We start from the raw sequence: 14,499 nt of genomic DNA, 5'->3' as shown, positions 1-14,499 counted from the left end.
TTAATTCTGAAATGAAAATGAAAATTAGTGAGTATACTTTTGTGAGTCACAAGCCCAACACTAACTACTATACTGCCCTACACTAGAAAAAAAAGCTCCTTTGTGTATAAAAACTCAATACACACAATCAGTCACCTATCTGTTATTTATGGAGCAACTCCAAATACCTGATAACAAGTCATAGAGTCATAGTTCTCTGGTGTCTGGCTTTGGGAAAGAGTTCATATTCACAATATTGATTGGACTCTAGGATTTGAATTCCTCCACTGAGCGCTGTTCTCTTTAAGTCTCCTGAATAACGAGGCCACCAGAAACTTGTAGGTTGAAGCAGAATGTGAATGTATGCCATTGTTGGCCTCAGCACCCCCCCCCCCCCCCCCCCCCCCCTCTCTCTCTCTCTCACCAGTACAGTCCCCAAGGCCCCGTATATGTGGCTGGCTTCTTTCCTCTCTGGTTTTGTTATGTCTACAGCCCCCCCCCCCCTGCATACACTGCTCTATTTTTGGCCCCCATTCCTTTTAATGTACATGTGAAAGACTCTGCCAAGTGAAAGGCGAGGAAGAGTGAAGGAGGGCAAGAGGGCGAAATACAGTGCAGCCTGTAAAAACTGCGACAAAAAGTTAAAAAAAAAAGTGGTGGCGAGGAAGCGGGTGTTTTGCAACCAGCCGACCTTTTTTTAAAACTTTTTCTATTAAATTAGAGAGCAACAGACTCGCACCGGGCGCCCCGAAATACCCCAAATACATTTTATTTCTGGTCTCCAGTCGCAAGCGTGTTCCTTCCTTCCTTCTTTTTTTTTTTTCAGTCGTTTTATTTGCTGACTGGTGTTTTCCTAGCAGGCTGAGTGGAGCGAGCAGCTGTATTTGGATGTCGCCCCGGGCCGTACCAAAGCACAAACATCAGGCGCGTGACCCCCGGGTCACACCAACTGTCCGGGCAGCAGGGGCGTATGGAGCGTGGCCCCTGCTGTATGCCACCTAGCTCGCATGCTTGCACCCCTCCGGATTGTTTCTTAGGAACAGGTAACCAACAACAGGCTGTCACAGACGCTGTCAAATTTATTAGGGCTCTGGAATGAGGAGGTGTCGTTTTATGACTTGTTAATATCCAGGGCAATAAAACAATAATGATAATGCTGTAAATTTATCGGGTATTCCTGAGAACCGACCCGGAGCTTCCAGAGGCGTGTTGTCTGTCGTCATGCAGGGTGAAGGATCCAGTCATGATGCTTTGATATCAGTTCTGCAAAGACACTTTTGACAGCTTTCTGTGTTGAATGAAAGCTACTCTGAATGTAAAAAATGTTAGGGACACTTACTCTTAAAGGTGAATGCAGGTGAAAGCCCTTAGCCCTTATTGATTTCCCTTATCAAATCTATTCCATTCACAAAGGAGGAGATGTAGATGAAGAGAAGCAGACGAGTTAGAAAAGAATGACAATTGATTGTGGATTCTGCAAATGGAGCTGCCACTCAATATCAGGAAGATGATCCTAATATTTTGTACATTCACTATAGGCAGTAAAGTCATTTTCTGTACTTGCCCTTACGTTTCATAACTAGAATCACACAGACCATACCCAATTGATGGCAATGTCCATAAACTAGTAGGAAAAACCCTATCAATGTGTTAAGAATCCATCATTTTGATGCTTTACAATCAATAATCAGTATGATACCGACGATATGCAGCCCCAACAAAGAAACCTTCCAGATTTAAAACAGGGGTAAAGGTGAGGGTCCCACCTGTAGTCCCCCCCCCCCCCACCCCCACCTCTAGTTGTCATCTCCATCTCTGTGTTTAGCCGGTCTGTCAGCGCTCGGCGTGTTCGGTCGAGGAGTGACACACCGATTCTAATAAGGAGCATTCCACAGAGAGGGGGTGATCTAAAAGGAGAGACTCAAGTCTGGGACCGTTTACTACTGTGTAGTGAGCACGTGTCGCGATGCCAGCATGTATGTGTGTGTGTGTGTGTGTGTGTGTGTGTGTGTGTTGGTGGTGGTGAAGTGGTTTTCAGCCATTTTGGCCGGACTTTCCCACCCTGGCCTCGATATTTTGGAGAGAACCCTTTAGCCATATAAGCTGCGGCGGAGTCTTTGTGCGCCCGTCACTTTGTGTATGCCTATAGAGACCGGGGTGGGGGTGGGGGTGGGGGGGGGGGGGTAGCACTCACCCTAACGATATAGCATAGCCTCGACAGGCTGCAAACATAAAAGTAATTTATTTCACTGACAGAGAAAAGAAAGAGAGAGAACTGCCCCCCTCCCTCCTTCCTCTAGCTTTCTCTTTCTCCCTGGCTGCCCCCCCACCACCCACCCCACCACCCCACTCATCCCACTCTCCCACTCAGCAGCTGTTCCTCTCACTTTCTGCCCCCCCCCCCCACCCACCCACCCACCCCCCCCCCCCCCCCCCCCCCCCCCCCACACCAGCCCCGATGTGATGGCTTTGTTTTATTGTTGTGCGGAGCGTTTGGCAAGGGGGGAAACCCCCGCCTGGAGCGGGGCAGGGGGTCCAGACCCTCCGAACGCCGGGCGGCAGCAGTGTGGATGCCCAGATAAGCAGAGGATTAGGAAGGAGGAGGGGGGAGCTGGAAGTTTGGATATTAAATAAGCTTTATGATGTTTTGGAGCCGTTAGACTTAACCCCCCCCCCTCCTATATAACACCTGTTTCAGCCACGGAGCCCGACTGAAAACAAATCTCCCCGTGTTATGATTGGACACATTGAAGATTTTGTGATACTGATTATTATGTGCATAACACTGCCATAATTCTGCGCTTGTATTGAAATGCAGCTCCAGTGTATTTGCTTTGCTGTGTCCTCTAGGCATATGTTCAGTGTTGTTAGAGTGTAATGTTAGTTGTTCTTCACGCCTCTTTATTGCCCCGGCCAGGTTGTCCCAGTGTTTATGGAAAGGGAACTCATGAGCCTAAATTGCAGCCGTTACAGACGTGTGTTACATTTTCCATAAACATCGGCTCAGACCCATATTTTTTAAGCCTCACTTAGATTAGGAAAACATGTATCATATGTCAGCTGCGAGTCCAAGAGCTGTCATGTCGCTTCAAAATGGGCAGAAAAATCCCCAGTCAAGGACAGGAAACAAACACCGTTTATTTGTGGCGTTGACAAACGGCCATTTCCTGTACAGAGGAGGCAGAAAATATGTAGCGGGGCAAAAAATCAGTAGCAGCCTCCGTTCCCGTGGTGCCAGTCGAAGGAAAGCAACCCCCTATGAAAACACTAAGGGTGTGTGTTTATCCTCTAACCACCAATCAGTGGGGAATATGGTGCTAAGGGAGATAGGAAGAGCCCCAGGGGTGTGTGTATGTCTGTGTGTGTGTGTGTGCGTGTGTGTGTGTGTGTGTGTGTGTTGAGGTAATGTTATGTACACTGCAGTATAGATTATGCTCTCCACAGTTGTTCTATGGCTGGTTAGATGTTGTTGTGTCTGTCCCTACAGAGGAGATGTTTATCATTTCACATACACTGCAAAAAAGTATCTGGTATTGAATTACAAAATCTTATTTTTCTTTAAAAAAAAACATGCCAATGCATTGAGATAATTTTGTTTCACTTCTGATCCAAATCAAATAAAAAATTCTTGACCCTCATCTTCTTGACATCAGTTATCTGCCATATTCTGAATTTCAAAATACTGATACTCATAAATGTCTGTCAAACTGCGGGAAGTGGGAATATCATTCCATATCGGCAGAATTTTTTTTACTTGTTTTCATTTTAAGACTGAGTTTCAATATGAAACTGAATGACTTGCAAGATTATTTTCCACTGGTCGTCTTGATTTATTTTCTTTTACTGCATGGCATACCTCTATCCTATTTACTGAGATCTATGCGGTGGCTGGTAGGGAAATAATAGTTTGGAAATAAAACCACGCCCGTTCCCCTCTGTACCCCTTCCCTGTCCCACCACTGTACCCCCAAGGGTGCTGGTGCAGAGAGGGGGAAGATAATGATCCGGGCTGTTTACCCTGTAGGGGCCGTTTTGGGCAGCTCCCCTCCTCACAGGAAATAACTCAGGATAGAAGGGCTCAAAGGGACAACAGTGTTTTTGGGTTTACTGGAAGCAAAGATTACTGCACGTGTGTGTATGCGGTGCATTCTTATGTGTCTCTCTCTATAAGTTGGTCCCACAAGATGTGTGCTGCTAAGAGAAGTGCTGTGTGTGTGTGTGTATGTGGTTGACTATTCAGTTGCTATTGCTGTTGCTATTGGCCCTGAGGGTTATGAGCTGACCGATGGCTTTTTAAAGCCTCTGACTGACTTCCTGTCGTATTAAAGCTGACATGAAACAGACAGGCTGTAATGAGCTGTCATCTCCAGCACTTAGCCAAGCGTCCAACTGTGCCAATATAGCTAACATATTGTGTCTGTGTGGGTGTGTGTGCAGGCGCGTGTGAATTAATGCCATGTTTGGATGCGTGCGTGGGTGTGAAGCTTCTGTCTGTGTGGGTGTGTGGGTGTGTGTGTGTGAAAGGGTTTGCATGAAAAAGTGAATGGGAGCGGGGGTGAAGGAATGTCAGGCTGTGTAACAGGTGGCATCAGCTTTTGGAGTTTGTCACTCGGACCACGAACAATAGCTGTGGATATTTCTGAATGCTGGCTTGTGTCTGGCTGCTGCACCACTCATTGTGCTGCAGGGCCACATCAGGTGTGTGTGTGTGTGTGTGTGTGTGTGTGTGTGAGTGTGTGTGTGTGTGTATGTGTGTGTGTGTGTGTGTGTGTGTGTGTGAGTGCGTGCATGCTTGTTGTGTGTGTGGTCAGCGATATGGCCTGGCCATTGTGCCCTTGGCCCTCAGCAGATGTGCTCTGAACAATGAGCTGGGTAAATAAAAGGAAGTGGTGTATAAATAGCCTCTTACGTCTGCATGAGTGGAGGTCTTATGCTGTGTGTGTGCGTGTGTGTGTGTGTGTGTGATCCTGTTTGATGTCAGTGAATATACTTGGGGAAATTGCACTGTGTTGAGCGCCCTGCAGGTGCCATATTCTAAAGAAAGCTGAAAGTTGTAAATTCTGCATATGACATTTCTTGTATCATGCCTCTTTTCAGGTAGAAAATGATTAGAATATCTCAGATTTTCTAACTATCTGTAATTTGCACTGAAGCCTCTCACAGTGTGGGCCGTCTGAAGCCTGAGTTAGACTTTTTGTCTCTAACAACGTAACATAAGACCTTTATAATCCTTCATAAGCACCAAGGCAGGTCTTTGTGAGCAGTGAAGCGCAGTTCGAAACCAGACTCTAAATCACATCCTGGTGATAAGCGCGCAAGGGAACAATGCTAAAAATAAAGGACCCTCCTCCTCCTCCTCCCTCCTCCATCCAGCGCTCTCCTTGGCCCTCCTGTATCCAGGCCACATATAGGCGAGCGCTGTACATTCTCACCTACGCACACCACACAAATACACGTCAGCTGTCACACACACACACACACGTGTTTGTATACAGTCACTCCCACGTTGGCTGCCTTTACCCCATTCATTGCTGTTCGTGACGGCTGTGTCATAGCAGTTTGCAGTGTGTTCCTTCATTCAGATCCATAATGCTAGTCAAATTAAGTTCCACATAGTCTATTGTGGGATTCGATGGCTGACTGACTACAGTATGAGATGAGATGAAACAAACTGAAACTGAGTCAAAGTTAAAAATGAACTAGATCTAGATGTATGTGTCCATGATATGTACCATAATTTATACAGATGCACAGAATGCAGTGCTAAGTAAAGTGCAGTGTATGTAGCGTTAAAGTCATAAATGTTTGATCAATAGTGTAATCAATAAAATATAATGTTTATAATGTAATGTCAATATAATGTTTGTTAATTTACTGAAAATCTTAATCAGTAGTGTTTGAGTGAGCATGCCCGGGTGTTATGGTGTAAAGTGCTCTTCTTTGGATTTAACGTAATGGTCTCAATTGCACGCCGTTTTCTCTTTCTCTCTCTCTCTCTCTCTCTCTCTCTCTCTCTCTCTCTCTCTCTCTCTCTCTCTCTCTCTCTCTCGTCCTAGATCCTGAGTTCTGTTACAGCTCCACGGGGACAAGGGTGTAGGCTGTGTGTGTGTGTGTGTGTTCTGAGCTGGGTCTGAGTGGCCGGGTGTTGTCATTGAAGTCACTGATGCCCTATATTAGCAGCACACTTCAGCTAAAACTTAATACAGGTGGCTAACACTGCAGTAGTGAACCTAAAGAAAGATAAAGACGGAGAGAGAGATAATGAGAGGGAGTAGAGAGAGAAAGAGGGTTTGTTTCGGGAGAGAACGAAGATGTAATGGAATGTCCTTCGACTTGAGCTTAGATTTCACTGTATGATCATGTCAGAAATCGGGCCTCTTGTGTTTGTAATAGTCACAATGTCTTTATGTTTAAACTCAGTGTTAGTAGCATGGCCCTCTGTAGAACCAATAGTGTGCGAGTGTGCTGTGTGTAGACAGATGTGCACTGTGATGTGGTGTGAGAGCTCATGTCTCTATTCATTAGAGAAAACGCAGTGATCAGATCCAATTGGACACACGCACACACACAGAGTACACACACTCCATCCACTCTCTAAATGTTACCATATCTAACCTCTGACCTGCTCCCATTGCAGCTGTCAAATGGACCCACCGCTGAGTGCTATAATCATGGCTACTATGGTTTGTCATGATAAAAAAACAACAAAATAATTCCGCTATTCTAGACCAAGTATTGGGATCCCAAGTAGTATTACAACACCACTCCAAAAAGTTGATTGAACTTGATTGATGTTCACCACTTGGACTTACTACTTAGTTACAGTAACAGGCTAACGGTTCCATCTGGCAAGCTCACCTCCTGTTTTAAGTTTATCTTGGCATTTTTTTCTTTAAAACTTGGACATTGGAAGAATGTTTTCATATCAATGCTGCAAACACAAGTTACAGTTCTTAAGAATCATTGGTATTGCACGGATCATAAGGTATCATAAGGCTTTGGCATTGTGATACTTCTGTAATACTGAAGCACCTCTGTGGTGTTCAACTATGAATGTAAACAACATTCAAAAGCAGGCTACATGGTTCTTCATCCGTAGGATCTGATCACTTCAACCCTGCAGTGAAAATGCTGAGTAGGTTCTGATACCTCAGTGTTGTTTACCTCCATGTTTACGACATTCTGACTGAGAGACTTTGGATGCATCAGGATCTTCCTCTTTCCCTCTCTGGCCCCACTGGGTTTAGAAAGTGCTGTGTCAGGGTGTGTGTGGGTGCTGAAGTGTTTATGGGGGCCCATCTTCCTCACACACATCTGGGTCTAGTTAAGACCTGTCACTGTATCTGCATTTACTGTAAGCATGCGGGTATGAGGTCTCTTTCTAGTTCCGGAGCTGTGTGGATTTCCTCTTGAACAACTATATTTAGATGCGTTGTGTACATTTTGTCGCTGGTTCTTGTGTACATACATGTAGATAAGCTTGTATTAAAGCCATGTGTGACCTCATACTCATTAGTCTGCTTTGTCAACTAGATCAACAAGACCATCAGCTGGAACCACAGCTTGGACTACTGTATAGGCTGCAATATATAGCCTGCAATAGACAGACAGTAGCAGGACTTGGCCTCAGATAAATGAAAGAAACGCTCGTCATGGCTCTTGTTGTTGCTAAGCGACTAATGAAAATCCGTTGCAAGCGAGGCATACTTGTGCTAAAACTTGAAATGTTTTTAACTTTTAACACTATACTGTACTGTACTTTGATCACTGCTAAGCTCTGACACTAATCTGTAACGCATTTATGTCGCTGCAAACTATGTGCAGAGTCCTATGCAAGTATCACATGGCTCAAACGTATGTTATCGATTGTAATGTTTCAACATAAATTTCCTTTGCAATTTTGATTCGCTGACAATGTTTTCATCACAAAAACTTCAAAGAGCGCTGGTAAAAAGCGAAGCAAAGCAGCATTTTTCTTTAGTTTCTGCATGATTAAGCAGCGTAAATCTAATATAAGCAGCTGCGTTGTAATGCAATGCATCTGCAAAGCAATGGTGCAGTGACACATTCTGTCATTTGAAATGAATGAACTTTTAGCTTAAGGTTTGTGATGTATCATTGCTGTACATAGTTTGTGTATTACGTTTTTGAGTGAAAATATAAATTCCCTTGAAAGCAGAAATACAAGGCTATGGCCTGACCAGTTTGGTGTAAAAGCTGTTTTTTTTGTATTTATGGCAAAGTTCACAAAGTACAGCTCCACTGCCTCTCAACTGGCCTCCTCTTTTCCACAGAATTACTGCGTGTGTATAATATGATCTACGTGGATTTGTCTGGCTGTTTTGAATGGCTCGATGAGGGTCTGCAAAGCCACGGTTAAGGGCTTACTCCTAATTTTGGGCTTGCTGGTTACAAAACCCACTATTTACCTTATTAGAGAGAGGGAGAGAGAGACAGACTGAGAGAGAGAGAGAGGGCAATGAAAGTGGGAGGCAGAGAAAAGGGTTAGAAACCAATTGAGGGAGAGAAATTGGGAGAGGGCAAAATAGGGGAAGCGAGGAGACAGACGGCTGAAGGAAGGGGGGAGAGAGCAGAGGAGGAGGAGGAGGTGGGGGGGGGGGGCTGTTAGAGAGAAAAGCGATTTTCTTTTGGTACTGTAAATAATAGCCCCCGCTTGAGTTGGACGGCTTTCACGGCGGCCCTTTTGTGCGCAGTGACATCTTAAGGTTCCCCAAAGAGCCGGAGAGGGCCGGAGAGGGCCCGGGCGTCCAGGGTTTTCGCTGGCATGGGATTAGCCCAATATGAATATGAGGGGGGAAGAAAGCCTCCGCAGGTCAAAGGGAACCTGCCAACACGCACTCCCGCCTCTTTATCCTGCTCAAACGCACACAGGCAGACATATGCACACACACACACACACACACACACACAGAGGCATCCACAGAGCGAGGCGCCTGCACACACATCAAGCCGAACGCAGACGGCTTTGCTCGCCCCTCCTCCATCATCTTAGTGTTTTTTGGGCACTAATGTATTTTGGCCGGCGCTTCTGACGAGCACGCTGTTTTTCATGAGAGCGGCCCGGCGGTGGAGTTGCGGCCTCTTCCCCGCTCCTAACTATAATGTGGACTTGAGGGTTTTTCAATCTTAATACCAAACACATGCACTAACTCAGATGCCCCATTCATATTTATAGCGGGGCCCTGAGAGGGAGCTAGTATGAATTATACAGTTTAAAACCCCAGCAGGAATTATTCCTTCCAGTTTATTGCGTGTGCGTGTTCGACTGCTTCGGTATAAATTTAGCTGTGTGACTCCACATGGAGTTCTGCTTAGTCATTCAAGGATTCACTTTTTTGATGATGATGATGATGATGATGATGATGTCTAGGGTTAGATCAGATATCAGCCAGTCAGGGTTACCCACCTCTGGACATGGTATAGTTTGTTTGATTTCATATTTATTGCAGAATTGACCAATACTACACTGTTTGTCTATGGGAAGCCCTTAACCTGAACTGATCCAAATGCAACATTTTGATTGGTTTGATTGAGTTTTTGTGTCTGTCTGCTGCTTTTGAGGGTTTTCCACCCTGCCAGGAATAAACAATCTGGGCAAAATGTTGAATTCCTGTATTTTTCTTACATTTTTTTGCCATGTGAATGCTCAAATGTTAAAGATATTGAATACCAGCACAAAACATCAGCTGTCCGTGGCTTCAGTAGGAAAATATTTGTATTGTCCATCAAAAGCCCATATTGGTTGAACCCTAATGATGTCATATGCAATCACCAGAAGCTGAGCTCACTTTGGAGAAAGAAACAAGAAATATGATGTGTTTAGTAATGTTTCCTCTGCAGCCAATTAGATGACAATGGGGAAATCCCTAGATGGAGAGATAAACATGGAGGTGTAATTTTGGGTGACGCTGGAGTGACAAAGCCACCATAATGCGGATGGCTCACTTCCCACATGATGTCACATCCTGTTTGATTCCTTAATCTGTAAACAACCGACTGGAGCCAGACAGGAGGCGGCCGGGAGTTTTCTTCCTGTTGTTGGTTGGGGAGGGTCCAGGTCCAGGTTGCAACCAAGTCTGCAATTTCCTCTTTTCATGCAGTCATTTCTGCTTTCCTGTTGGAGAAACCACCTGTCAGTCAACACGTAGCCTGGGTGACCCCTCGGTATCCATCAGGCACCGCAGGATGCAGTATTGACCTCTCCCCTTTTTCCATCACATCCGACCATTTCTTCTGGATTTCAGTGTTTTGTGGACATGCAACCCCCATTCCTTTTGAATGAGAGATTACTGATTTCCTCTTTTTGTGTTACTAATCGCATCCCTGAATGTTGCTTATGACGTCAGTGCACTTTAGGCTCGGCTGTACCTACTTTCTATACCTTTTCATATCGTTATTCTTTCTGAATGTCAAAGAAGATCCTATCCACTGAAAAATGGAAAACATCGGCCTTAAGTAGCGCTCATATTACCTTGGAGGATGTTCCCACAAGAGCGTTTGTCATTGTGTTCAGCCCTCTGCCGTATCTTTCTCTATACTGTACATCTCTATTGTTGACTGTATAGCTCTGGCCTTACTAATGTGTTGATTATACACAGAGTAAATGGAGCTGCTGAGGTATAGCGATACCATACACTCAAGATACCTCAAGCTGCTTTTTTAAAGATAAAACATACTGTGTTGTCATAACAGCACACTATCCGACCTTAGAAACCGTAGACAATCACAGGAAAGCATTTGAAAGTCAACCTAGTGTACACTTCTGTATTGACAAGCTACCTGACACTATGAACTCACTTGTTTTAATGCAGTAAGCCCCGCCCATCTTGTCTTCCATGCTTGTTAAAAGCAACAATAAGAATGAGCAGTTGGCTAATAGGTTATCGGCTTGTTTGTCCTGGAAATATCCTGTGTCATTGTCTCTGTGTGTTTTAAAGTGCAAGGTGTAGTGTATTGTTGCTGTTATTCTGCGGAGGCTGGGTGCGGTGTATGTGTGTGTGTGTGTGTGTGGGTTTTCCAGGTTAAGATAATAGCAGCCGCTGACCCACTTCGGCCCTGCTTGCATTGGTCACCGGTCACTGCTACAGTAGGTCAGACAGCGAGGGCTAAAAAAGCCTCTTCAGTTGACTGACACGTGTTAAAAGCCACTGCACTCTCCATTGTGTGTGCACAGATCATGTATGTTTTGCACATGATTTCACTCCTGTTTTTATAGAGTGAAGTGCATCTTAGCGGGGTTGCTTATCAAAGGTCAGCGTTATCCGCGGCCTGCGTTTGCACAGCTCCGCGTGCGGTTTCGTATTCCCCGAAACCTCCTCGGACTGGGTGAAAACATGGAAGCGAGAAAGTGTGTGTGTGTGTGTGTGTGTGTGTGCGCTGACAGGGCCAGGAGCTGCTTTATCAATCCCAGGAAGCTATGCTGCTCCAGGAGGCAGAACAACAGCCACTGGCTCCGACGGAGGGGACTTTCCTCTGGTCCCGCTCCTGTTAAGGATGCAGAACAATGCCCAAATGACTCACACACACGCGCGCACACACAAACACACACACACACACACACACACACACACACACACGCTCGCTCACAGCAGCAGGTTGCACTTTGAGCTCTGAGCCCTGTGATCTCTGCTCCTGGCTGTTTTGGGATAGTCTAACCCCTTTTTTACCCTGACCCTGACCTCCCGTGTCCAAGAAACACTGATATTGGAAGCGACGGAGTGATAGTGTGTGTGTGTGTGTGTGTGTGTAGGGGGTTTTGGAGAGTGTGAGTGAGAGAGGGAGCGAGAGAGAGAGAGAGAGAGAAATGTGGCGCTGTATCCCTGGGCTGTGTGTAACGTGACCCAGTTGTCTGTGTTTTTTAGGGGTTACGCGAGACGGCTCGTCTTGTGCCGCCCTCTTTTTTTTCCGTTTCTTCCTCTGCCTCTGGTTATCCCTCTCCATCTCTCTCTCCATCTGAACCCCCCCACCCACCCACCCTCTCATCTGCTAATCACCACCCCCCTGTCTCGTATTAACTCTTGCCGTTGTTTTCTCCCTCTGCTCTCTTGACAGTCTCTTGTCACACTGTTTCTCCTCTCGGCGCTCCATCGCTTGTCATTTCTGTAATTTGTGTCGCCTGCAGTGTTGGCCGCTCTCCAGTTCTTGCAGTTGATCCACACACGCAAAGTGAGAGAGCGAGTCCAGTTTGTGTGGAGAGAGAGAGGGGGGGGGGGGGGGGTGAGAGAGAGAAAGAGAGAGAGAGAGAGAGAGACAAGTCTTGCAGCAGTAATTGGCCAGGAAGTGGGCTGCTTGGACGTGCAAGCTCTCTCTCTCTCTCTCTCTCTCTCTCTCTCTCTCTCTCTCTCTCTCTCTCTCTCTCTCTCTCTCTCTCTCTCTCTCTCTCTCTCTCTCTCTCTCTCTCTCTCTCTCTCTCCCCCAGTGGGCAGTCTGTTCCGTTGCGTTTTGCTTCCATCTGTTCCCCCTCACTCCTCTCTCTCTCTTTCTCTCTCAATGTCTCTCTCTCTCTCTCTCTGAACTGGCCTCAGAGAGGTGTGGACCGCGGACCGGGACCGCCTTGACACCAGCCCCTGTCTAGCTCTCCACTCAGTGTTTTAAGACTGTGTGTGTGTGTGTGGTATGTCTGTGAGAGAGAGGAGAAACTTTTTCAAATGCCTGGACATGGAACTAACCTGTGAAAGGATACTGGGATACCAGCAGCTGAGGAAAGGCTAGTCGTGGGAATGGTCTCTCTGAGGTGAGTGGGAAGTTGCTATTGTTTCTCTTGTATGGAGCTATAAACAGCCTGGCCTCAGTCTGTTGATGTGCGAGGCTTGTGAACTGGTGAATGGGTTTAATCTGACTTCATTTACTGTAAATTGGGCTGTAGCTGGCAGGTCTCACAAAGTGCTCTAACGGCGCAGCACAGAGCTGTACTGTTCAGACTTTTTTTCTTCTTCTTCTTCTTCTTCTTCTTAAAAGTCCAGGTCTTCATCTAATCATAATTGTAGTGGTCGAATGCCGCCGGGTGCAGTCTGACCTCCAATTACTCTGTCCAAAGTTTCAATTTAGTGCGACTCTAATGGCAGCTCTGCCCTCCGGTCTAATTAGATAGCATGGCAGGCTGCTGCTATTAGACCGCCAGGTTTCTGCTTCAGCATGGGGGTCGCTGCCCACTACCTTTGAGCTGATGGTGTGTGTGTGTGTGTGTGTGTGTGTGTGATGAACAGTAATGCTTCTTTGTGTATCTTGAGGTCTGAGAAGATGATCATAATGGCATCTGTAAGTAGGTATGCTTTGTGGTTTCTTTTGGTATATATGAAGGCCCACAAATCCAATTTTGGGGGGGAAAATGTGTATTGCGTAGTATTTAAGTGCAATGTTAAGTGTACTATTTTGTAGGAAAAAGTCTAAAAATAGCTCATATCTAAGCAGAAGTCTCAGAACTGTGAGAAGGTGTGCCCTGTCTACATGGGCAAATTAAAAAAGCACAGTAATATAATATATCAAATACATCAGTTTTAATTGGAGAAAGTCGTTTTATTAGTGTCGAATCCCTTTCAAGGTGTTGTTATCTGTGTCATAACCCCACATCCTCACGTGGATGTGTGTGTGTGTGTGTGTGTGCATGTTTGTGTGTTACGTCCTCATTCTGGGAGCCCTAACTGGAGCACCCAGCTTGAGAGAGAGCGAGAGAGAGAGAGAGAGAGACAGAGAGAGAGTGAAAGAGAGAGAGAGAGAGATGATGAACTTGTTTGTTCTTCATGTGTGACTGATGTTGTCCAGATCAACTTCCAATCAGTGCAGCAGTAGAATAAACTGAAACTCATGTACCACCAACAAGCAGCTAAGGACAGTACAACAGCTTTTAGCATGTCAGTATGTGTGCATGCATGTTTAAATATATTACACAATTATATTTAAACGTGCAATTTTGGCCTTTTAAAAAAATATTTTGACATGTGTACATGCTGTATATATGTCATATGTTTGTATAGTAATACTAGTAAAACACAGTACTAATAAAACACCTAGGCTTATATCCCCTAAAATATAAAGTATGTATTTTTAAGCCTGTGATGTTTCCGTAAAGGGAGAAAAGTCCCTCCGTCTCCGCTCCCCTGGTCTCCTTTCCTGCACCGGGACCCTCGTCCTGCATTTTAATCTGAGGCCAAACACAGCTTCCTCCGTCCATCCGCCACACATGCTCACGCACTCACTGGCACATACTCACAATAACTCTGTATACACACACTCGCACACACACACACACGCATAAATCCCTGCAAACCACACACGACTCTGAGCTCTTTCCCTACACAGCCGTAACACACAGCAAAGATATGAATCAGTTTGTGAAATGTAAACAAAGAAATTGGGGATTTTTGTCACTGCTGGAGATATCCCCAATCTTCTAGTTGCAGCTTTGAAACAGTCACTTATTAAATGCTCCATTAGTTTGATCATAACAACAGAAATACAGCACAATAGAGATTAACAATGTAGTGCTTCACTTGTCTCCAG

This window comes from Centroberyx affinis, unplaced genomic scaffold, assembly GCF_046629955.1.
Source record: "Centroberyx affinis isolate AG114_WGS23_722 - 3 ecotype Tasmania unplaced genomic scaffold, CSIRO-AGI_Caff_v1 ptg002424l_1, whole genome shotgun sequence".
In the NCBI taxonomy this organism is placed as follows: Eukaryota; Metazoa; Chordata; class Actinopteri; order Beryciformes; family Berycidae; genus Centroberyx; species Centroberyx affinis.
Note: the sequence above shows the minus strand (reverse complement) of the source record.